The sequence below is a fragment of the Neltuma alba genome, unplaced genomic scaffold (assembly GCF_004799145.2).
Source record: "Neltuma alba isolate B1F8T4 unplaced genomic scaffold, ASM479914v2 tig00010471_pilon, whole genome shotgun sequence".
NCBI lineage: Eukaryota > Viridiplantae > Streptophyta > Magnoliopsida > Fabales > Fabaceae > Neltuma > Neltuma alba.
In genome coordinates this window covers 144,486-155,678 of record NW_021635359.1, presented here as the reverse complement: position 1 = coordinate 155,678, position 11,193 = coordinate 144,486, and positions in this window count along the sequence as shown.

The following is an 11,193-nucleotide window of genomic DNA, read 5'->3' as shown; positions in this document are numbered from 1 at the left end:
TGTCTATTATGGAGCCCTATATTCTTCTGTTTGGAGGGAGATGTTGACTGAAGAGAAGTAGACAATAATTATATATTCTTCTATTTTAAAACAACCAAATATACGCATCCCTCCATATTTGTCCTAGATAGAATATGTTGGCTTCATATTTATCTGTTCTGCTAAAACAAACAAAAATATACATATATTTATTTTAAAAAAAATTAGTGGAATATTTGCATGGACAATTTTTATTCAACCTGCAATTCTGCAATGCAACAAAATCAGAAGCAGAGCCAAAATAGACTACAAATAATGACGGCAATTCAGCAGAACCAAATCCATCATGTTATGCTTTTCATACAACAAAAACATTCTAATTAATTCCATACAAGATTCAGCTAATCATATAATGACTTAAATATACAAAACTCTCCTGAATTTTAGGTCAGTTGCACATTGAAACATCCTTCCTTAAACCCTTTTTAGTATGCATTTAGGAGCATTACGGTTCAAGTAAATCACGAAACAAGCCCGTAAATTGAAAATTTAAAATTTGTTTCTCAAGTTACTATTAACTAGTAAATTCTAGATCTTCAGTCCAATTTTAAAAATTGATAACTAATTAAAGAAAAATTATATTAAGGTGGTTCAAAATTCTATTTGAATCTCTTTCAATTCTCTATAGAAAAATAATATAAATCTTGACTTAACCCTTACCAATTCGTATAGTTAATTCATGGAAGTTTACTGTTCATTTGGTAAAAATTGTACTTTCTAGTTTCTTTGTCCTAATTTTGAGTAGTCATAGCTCTTAGCACACACATCCATTTGAAGTAATCTACCACTTGCTTTAAAGCTTAGATGTGCTATAGATGCTCACCAAATTTCATGGGCAAATTCATTTATTTGCCTCATTTCTACTCTGTCACAAATTCGTGGCTCATTTAGGGATAATAAATCCCCCTTACTTGTATTAACAATTCATAATTAATTCTCTACATGCATGTAACCTCTTTAACAATCCATACATTAGTTCCATACAGTATTATACTCTATCATATCTGCCAATTACACCATTTATCAACACATAATATCAATGGCATGCTCATATATTCATATATTAACTAAGAGGAAATCAATACATTTAAACCACAACCCTTTATTTCAAATCTTCTCTTCTCTCTTGATGCCACCTATTGTGTTCCTCTTCTTGCACATTTTACCTATTGTGGTTGGTTAAGAGAGAGTGAAATTTGGGAGACACTCAGTAGTGAACATAACCATTAATGCATGCAAGATGGATGTAAGTGTATGACATACTTACTTGATCTAGCTCATGCTTATTTATAACATGTTCTCGTACTCAATGTTTCACATTAATATGCATGGCCATAGAAAACATAAAAGAAATAGAGCATTATACTTGCATTTGCATCTCATATCATCATCAAATAACGTAATGCATATCAACATACAAGTATACACATCAAACACACAAGAAAAATAAGTTCATTATCTTGTAACATTAAGCTTCCTCTCATTCTTTGGCTCCCTTTGCTTCCAACCACCAAGATTGCTTAAAAAATCTTCCTATTTCTCTTCCTTGATATCTCATGGCCCTAAATGCATCAACATATAATTTACATTTATTCATTAGAGCCATGGTAACTAATAACATCAATACTTTGTTCTCTTTGAACCATATTAACTTCTAACTTTTGAGCTTGATTTCTAACCTTTCTAAAATTAATTCCCATGCTATTCCTCTATAATTTTATATGTAGAATTCATTTCTAAGCTCAAAATTATCAAAACCCAACTCATTCCGCTTCAACTCAACTTGGCCAAACACTAGAGGGTTTTAAGGCAAAAATTTCATTTTCAATTCTAATGCTGCCAAACTTGCTTTCTCACCTCTACCCCACATAATTTTTCATTCTAAACATATTGAAAGCATCAAAATCATCAAAATCCAACCATATTAAAAACCCTAGGTCTGGCAGAAAACTATACAAGTTAGGGAGAAATGGAATTTCTTACAAACTCATCACAAAACCACTTGATTCTTATTCTTTTCAAGCCTTTAAACATTAGTCTAACATCAATTTCACCTTGTTCTTACTCAATCAATTTCGTTGCAACACTATACCTTGGGGTTTCAAGCTTCCAAAATCCAACAAAACTCATAACCAAGCTCAACAATAATAAAGGTAATAAAAACTATATTATGAATATATCTTGTCTTAGGGCTTGATCTTGCATGTCTTCTCTTACTCTTTCTCTTCTCCCTTTTCCCTTCTCCATTTTGGTTTCCTCTCCCTTTTCCTTGGCTTGGTCAAAACTTGGCCTAAATGAGGAGGGAAGGTATCTATAAAAATTTTGCTAAAATCCTAGCCCTTGATCTTGTGTTTATGTAGCTTGATCTTGGCCATTCATTTAATTTCTTCGGCTATGTATCCCTTGTCTTTTTTATTCTTGCCACCTAAACCTCTTAGGTGTCCCTTTCATTCAATACCATAAGCCACCTCACATATGCCACCTATTACACATATGTGGTAAATACAAATTTTTTATTACGTAATTCTATTTTTTCAAACTTAATCCTTAACAAAATTTATTATTCTATTCATGTCCCTTCATCAAATTTACATTAAAATAGGGAGAAATTAGTGATCCCTTATACCTTTGATTATTCCTTCAACGATTTTACGATTTTACGTTGTATCAAATACTTTTTCCTAACTTACTTGGTAACCTTGGAACATGTTCTGGCATCTTTTTCTCATCTCAAATAAATTCACATGGCATTATATAGGCTTGCCATGGAGGGAAAAATGTCCCTCCCTCTATCTTTTATTAAAATATTTACTAATATTCATTTCGAGGTAAACTTGATCAAATACTTTTTATTGGCCCTTAACTTTGAGAATCTGTGTTTGCGTACTAATACTATCATTTTATGACGGGGAATTTCGCTAATTTTTCTCAAGTCAAAAGTCAACCTCTAGGAAGTTTATTTTGATTTTCCCCTGGTAGTGTACAAATATGTTTTAAATTCTATTAAAGCCAACATATTCGCTTTTTGGGGACGGAATTATTTTTAAAAACCTGTAATAATTCCTCAGATATTATTTTTCAATTTTCTCTAATTATCTGAGGCCTTCTCATATTTTAAATAATTCAATTTCAGCTAATATTCATAATTAGCCAAAACCCCGGGAGTTCTACAAATTCCTTCCAAGGGTATTTTTGTCATTTTTAGTCTTATACAAGCATCTAGACCTCATTCCTATTATTCTTAAAATTTTTTGGAGTATTCAGACCTACTTTTCATCACTACCCATTTCAGCCTAGAACTTTTCAAATTTACATTTAGGTCCCAGTTCTGGTTTAGCCTCAAGAATCCTCTTATTGAGGTTTCTAACATAACCTCTAGCTCTTTATCACCTCTATTCCTTATATTCGACTCCTTGAGACTTCACTAGAATCTCTATCTTCCTCTTTTCTCAATCTCAGAAAACGTTTACTATGCAATTTAGTCTCTAAGAATTCTTTTTTGTCCCTCTAAGGAATCTCCAGGACTTTTTCCATAAGGGTTCTAGTAGCATTCACATCTTAAGCAATTTTTTTGCACTTATGAGCCAAAATTTGGGTTGTTACACACATCACCTCTCTAACTTTTAAAAATTTAAATAAGAACCCTTATGTTTCGTATTTTGATTATAAACTCCCTCACAGTTAAAATTACCGTTAAATTTAATGGTTTTTTGCCATGTCATAACTTTATATATTATATTATATATCATATCATTTAAAAAATAGTACTTGGTATTCAACATGTAATTTTAAGTATTTTATACTTTTTTGTAATCTTTAAGGAAAAAAATACTTTAAAAATTTGACAAATTAATATAAATATATTAAACAAAAATATTGGTGGGAGGAAAAATGCTAGTAATGTGATGGGAGCACTGTTGACACCTTTTTTTTTAATAAGCATTCTTTACTCTTTTTGTTTTGGAAAAACATTGTCAAATAAATATTTTAAATATTTTCAAGTATTTTATATTTTTTTAATTATTTTATCTTAAGTATTTAAAAATATTTTAAATCACACATCAAATACCAAATGTTATTTTTTAATTTATATGATATATAATAAAATATTTAAAAATTATGACAGTGTAAAAACCATTAAAGTTAACAATAATTTTAAGGTAAGGGATTTTATAGTCAAAACATAAAATATCAGGATTTTTAATTCAAACTTTTAAAAGTTGGGGAGGTAATGTGCAACTGACCCAACAAGGGAGTTTTATGTATTTAAGTCATCATATAACACAAGAAAGTTATAAAACCAGAAAATCTAACTTAGTTGAAGCAAAACTAACTAAACATTTTAACTGATAATCCTCTTAACCTCATGTATCATTGAGAATAAAATTCTTGAAAAAATTGTCTGGTTAAATGTTTTCGAATACAATTAATCTCTTCATCAGTGTAGTAGCTCTCATCATTGAAATCCTATAAAGATGTGGAACCAAAATAAACTATTTACTCCCTCTATTCCTTTTTATAAGAAACTTTGGACTCTATCACATAGATCAAAAAATTAGTTAAAAATAATAAATAAGTAGAAGTTAGGAGTCCTTTCTCCAAAATACCCTTATTTATGGAACAGAAAGAGAATATAAGAAAGAGAATAAAAAAATTATTAGAGTAAAGAGAATTATGAAAGAGAGAGAATGTGAATGGAGAGAGAAGATGATTTGAAAAATGAGATAAAAAATATATTAGGTATTAAAACGAGTAATTAATAGAGGTAAAATAGGAAATTTGCTATAAAAATTTAAAACCACTTGTAAATATTGCTTATATTTAAAAATAAAAGAGGAATGGTAATTGTTCTTTATAAAAAGGGATCAACAGAGTAGCTTGATTTAAAGATATAAAAAAATCAAAATATTCGTAATAAATATGGAGTAGCAAATTACATTATGCTTTTATAGAACTCCATTTTGTTTCTCTATGGGACGCGTGTCACAAAAATGTAACCAAAATTCCACTAGTGATGACAACCAAAGTAGGAATAGGAACTTTGAAGACTTCCATTATTGTCACAAGAAAATATCCAAGCCCTTATGCTTATTCATGCAGTAGTTAGTTATTTTGATTGATCTAAATTTGACTATCATCAAATCATTATTGATGTAATATGTATATCCTGGCACACTTTCATAATATATCGTTTTTACTCGCCGCGAGAATATTTTTCAAATAGATTGGATTTATAGACACATGCTCTTTAAATATTTTAATTAAAAATCTGAAAAAAAAACATAATCCAAAATTATGGAACGGATATTATTTTGGGTGTGGGGGAGGGGAAAGAAAGCTAGTGTTGTCAATTTAATGAATTGATTTGTAATTTAAATCCAAACGTTTATAAAATTAATAGAACATATGTAGAGAAGAAAGGGAGAAAGTGCCTTCCGCTATGTCCCGGTCATTCGGTTTGAATTCATGCACCCTGTTATAGTGTTGTGGATGAATTTAGGACACGACGGAAATTAAAAGTGGTGATGAAACTTACATCCAAGCACCCAGATTTAGTAAAATTAAAATAAGATTAATACAAACTCTAGTCTCTCAAATTTATTTTTATTTTGATTTTAGTCTTTCAAGTTTCAAAACATAAATTTTTAGTTTTTTAAGTTTCTTTTATTTATAACATTAGTCTTTATAATCTAATAAAAACTTAGACCATTTTATCCTTTACGGGACCAAAACTTATGACTTGAAACTTGAAAGATTAAAACTAAAATGAGAGTATACTTGAAAGACAAAAAATTATATTAATCCTTTGAAAAATCTTATGAGCTCTATTTAATTAGCATTGAAATTTTGATATGATGTGCCTTTTCTGCAAATCATTGATCGAACTGGTTAATTTAGTCTAGTCATTGATCAAACTCTGGTTAATTTAGTCTAATTTTGCATTGTTATTTTTTTTCGCATTGAAATTTTTTGAACTATATGATTTTTTCACAAGTTTATCAACAACCTCATCTTCGTGACAATTACATCCTCCTATCCTTTTAGTAAAATAAAAATAACTAACTTATGCAAATAAAGAAATTGATTAAAAGAAATATATATAAAATTACAACCTGCCATTTATGTAAAGAGAGTGAAAGGGTAGATAATTAATGCAATCAAAGTCACTAATAATTAAAGAGAAAAAATGATACTACATCCAATTTTTAATTTAAGAGTTAATTAACTAATTTGAGTAAATTAAAAAAATTAGTTAAATTAGTTATTTATAATAAATAAGTGTTGTCTTTCTTAAAATACTATTGTTAATTATTTGTATTTGCTACAACTACCATTTAATAAAATATTTAACTTGTACAACTACTACAAAGATTACCTTAGAAAAAAATAATAAATATGATAGATAAAATAAATTAAGATCTTATATATAGAACTAAATTGAATATCAAACTAATTCTTATATTAAAAATTGAAGATAATACTATAAATTTTAAACAAGTTATTAATGTCTCTTATAAATAAAAACATATCATCTCTGCCAACAAAGATAAGTTGGCACGGAGGTAGTGGCTTATAACCCATAAAGCCAAGAGTTTGAATCTCACTGAGAACTTTACTTTGTTAATGATTGATTTGTAATTGAAGCATGAATGTGTGCCTTGACCTGATATTTTTATCCAAATACAACAAAACTTGGACTCTTAAGAGTAATTTACCCCAACATAAAGGAAACGGAGAAAAAGAAGGGGGGAAAGAGGGTGAGGTGATTGACCGACCCGCACTAGTTATTGGCTCAGGTACAAAAAGGAAGGGTCAGCCCTCTAAGGAAGTGCCACGTGTGAAGGCGTAGGGCCAATCCGTGTGAGGGGCACCAATGGCCAATATGGCGTAAGCGACAACGTGTTGAAAAAGGGTAGGTGGGTAGAGACTAAAGAGGAGGCAACGTGGACGTCCACGACAGCGTTAGCTTCCTAAAGCTTTTCATTTGCTTGTCGTTTCATGACCTTAATCACTCCGCCTCATGCTTCTTTACTCTCCTACTCACATCTGTCGTTCCACTCTCCTCCACTTCCACTCTTCCTCTACTCTTGCCCCCGTTTCTTCCGGAAATTACCAAGACGCCATTGATATTTTCCTCATTTTATTTGATAAAAACAAAAACTTTAAGGAATCTTACAAAGGGTACGTCCATCTGGCCTGGTAGTTCCCTATTGGCTTGGTGTTACCCGGCCAAGTCATTAGATTGGCTTGTTGCTTGATAAGAAAAAGCAAGGTTAGAGAAATTTGATTGGTTAGGTGTAGGCGTTGTGTTAGCCAATGCCCAATGTGGCCCATCTAGCTTTGATGTGTCATATTATAAGGTGGTACCGAAAAATTGAACCGCTGATTAGATAAGTCAAAATAAATACTCTACTATTTTATTGGTTAAAATAATAGTTTGATAGTCTATAATATAGTTGGCAAAAAAATAAAGAGTATATAATATAAATGTGGTTAAATTAGAACCCATCACCATTAAATTAATATAAATTAATTAAAAAATATAAAAATAATCATATATAATCTTAACAAGAGTAATATTTAAATAAATAGGCATTAGTTTATAGGTAAATGAAAAATTATTCATGTATAAACCACTTTGATAAAATAGAAGTACAAAAGCATAAATATGACCAATATTGTTATTCTTTTCTTTTTAACTCAAAATTGCATCATTTCAAACTCAACTTTAAGAGAAACAATTAAGGAAAGTCACTATATGTTCCAAGAATGTATGAAATTACTAAAAGTTTTCATAACAAATTGATGACATGTTCCACGGTAAGAAATGACAGCAACATTCATGTTGCTCACTCATCGTTGAGAATTTTTTGTTATTATATTCTTTCTTTGGAACCTCTTATGATTTTTGCAAAAAAAAAAAAACCATAAAATCCAACACAACCGTTTACAACTTTTGACCATATCAACTAGAAAACTGATTCATCAGTTTACTAGTTTGACCCCCTATTTAGATTAAGTTTTAATACCATGATTTAGAAATAGAAGTGTATTGAAGATGGAGGTAAAATTAGGCAAAAGAGAAACACATGACTACTCAAGTGCTCATTTGTTGATTTATTTATTTTTGTATTAAATGCTGTGAAATACTTTCATGTATCTTAGTGATAAACATCATTTAATTCTTTCTAATAAGTCATCGGAACCCAACTCATTGAAATTTTTTTATATAAAAAAGCATTGTTGTAATTTTCATTCTCTTGAAGAGTTACTCAAGGTTGCGAGATCATCATCTTATAATTAGTAAGAGGGAGTGATAAGCTTCCAAGTACCCCTGTGAAACTTGGAGGGATAGGTTCCCAAAGGAAACTTGGGAATATAAGCTCTCAAGTACCTATTCGAAACTTGATAGATTAGGCTTTATAAGTGACCTGATGAAACTTGTGAAATTATGTTGATGTGCCAAGATTTTGTTCGAATCTTGAAAGAAAAAGTAGATAGAAAATCTTAGAATTACCTAGAGATTGTTTGCAAATAAGTGGAGAGACTGAACCAAGATAAGATCATGTGTGTATCATTTCTTCTACTTTTTCATTCTACGCACTACGTATTTTTGGTGATATTACTACTCTTGTATTGTATTCGATATCATAGTTTATTTAATTGTGCAAGTTACTTATTTTTTATAATCATCCAATTTACTCTACTCTTGGGTGTAATCTACCACTAACACGCATATCCGTATAACGAGGCTCCCTCTATCAATTGTAACTCACCCTAACCATTTGAAACTTCCTCTTTTTTGCCTCGTGCTATTGATGTGCCACTATAGTCTTAACTCTAGTGGTTTAAGCTCTACGTGAGTGCACTGATAATCTGAGAGCACTAGTAACCGAACTTTGATTTGAATTCAGTAGGTCTCTCCACCTTATCTTTATCTTAGTAACATTTTCCAAATTCACGAAGTTGCTGTTGAAGGATGATCTCTAACTACTCTTTGGGACAAGCTTGGAATATTCTTATTTTTATGCCTAGAATTTAATTAAATTTATAAATAAATATATTTTAGTAGCAAGTTAATGGAAATTTAAATATAAGCAAATTATTTTTGAATTAATCATAATTGTGTGTGTGTGTGACATTATAGGAATAAATAAGTATAGCTTGATATAGAAGTCCCACATCAACTAATTAGTAGAATGAAAGAGCTTGAGGAGCCTATATATATAAGAGGTGGTGGGTGGAGTTTGGAGTGAGTAAACAATTTTCACACATATCTAAGGCAACCTCAGAAAAGCACTAGTTTTGAGTCTGTTAACCGTTGAATCAGATTAAAATTAGGTCAACTCATTTGGGACATCCAAATCATCAATTTCAATGTTTGGATTGTCAATCCTATCTCTGAGTTACAAGTTATTAGGTACGTTTCTAACTTCTTCTTTTCCAGATTTGGTAGATAGAGTCCTAAATAGTAAATTAGTGTTTTAAGTTCATTTACCGTTAGATTGAGCTATAATTTGGAGAATAGAATCATAATAGATAGAAAATTAAATTCAATGGTCAGATCAATAGTTTAAATTTTGTAGTGAGAATAACTTAACTTATATTAAATCTATTTATTTAAATCCTTCGAAGATAGAACATAAGTTATAAATTAGGGTTTTTCTATCTATATTATGAATTTGATGATTCTAATGATATAACCTAATAATTAAAGGATATTTAAGTTAAGAAAAATCTAGGAATTGAGTCTAAAATAATATGTGTGTGTGTGTGTGTGTGTTCTCATTCCAAACCTTAGAAAAAGGCCTTTGAGCTAGAATTTTGAGTAAAAGCTAAATCTTTTAGAGAAGAAGTCAGAGGCTAGGATTTTGTGAGTCGCTTACTCTAATGCTATAGATATAGCATTTTAATTTTGTTTATAGATATAAACCCTATTGTGGTATTTTCGAGGTTGGGCTTTGGTTGTATTTGACTGTTAGTTAGAGAACTAAGTAACTAAATTTTTACTTGTTGCATGCTCTGGTATGAGATTGGTGAATTATTTTATAACCAATTTTTGTATACACATATTATGTTTTGTATGAACTATCTTGGGGATGCTATTTTGAAAAGGGATCAAAATCATTTGTGTTGTTAAAAATTAATTATTATGATTTTCATGTATTATTCTAGAATTTAGTTGATTATGCATATAAATATGTTATTGTGAACCTTGTGCATCTAGCTTGGTGGGGGAAGAAGATGATTTGAGTTACTGAGATTTATATACGTGCCACGTGGTATTGGCCTCCATACGAAGCTCAATATTTGGCCTCTATTCTTGTCTCACTAGTTCTTTGAGGGACTGCAATAGCCCACCAGTTGTTTGAGGGGAAACCCATGGTTCACTGAGTGCTCTACAGACTTTGGCCGGTTTATATCATTCATGTGGTGAGATTGTAAGAGTACCCAGTTATATGGCAAGACTAAGCCCATGGGTTCAGTCAGTGAAAATAAAGTGGAGATAAGGTTGGATTTGGGAGTTATACTTGTATGTTTAATTTGAATGACTCTTGAGTTACTATCTTGCATATGGATAAGATAACATTTATATTATTTTTGAGATTGATTAATTCCTAAGTTACTATCTTGTGAATAAGATAATAGTTATATTATTTTTTAGATTGATCAAGATGTTTTGAGAGTGGCTAATAAATATGGCTAACATATTCTAGCTGCTGAGTGAAAATATATTTGTTTTAAAAAGTATATTTCCGGGACACCTTATTAGCCCATGCTAGTGTGCATAATAGGTAGGGATTTAGCTCCTGAAACGTTGTCTCACTCCTATTGTTTTACCATTTTCAGGAAGCAATACACCAGCAGGATCTTAAGGGAAAACTCTTGAGTTTAAATAGCTGCAGATGACAATATAGAGTTTTTGGACCTTATTTTATGCAATCTTTTAGTATATTCCTACGTATCAGGATTGCATTCATTTGGAACTTATTCTACTTTCTCATATTTTTATGCTGTTTGTCTTTATTAACATATTGCATCTTCTATCACTGGCTTATTTTGTCTGGACACTGGCTTGAAGTGCTAGTGGTGGGCTTGAGACCCTTAGATTGCATGTGATTGAATTATTTGTGGATCCACGATGTGGTAACA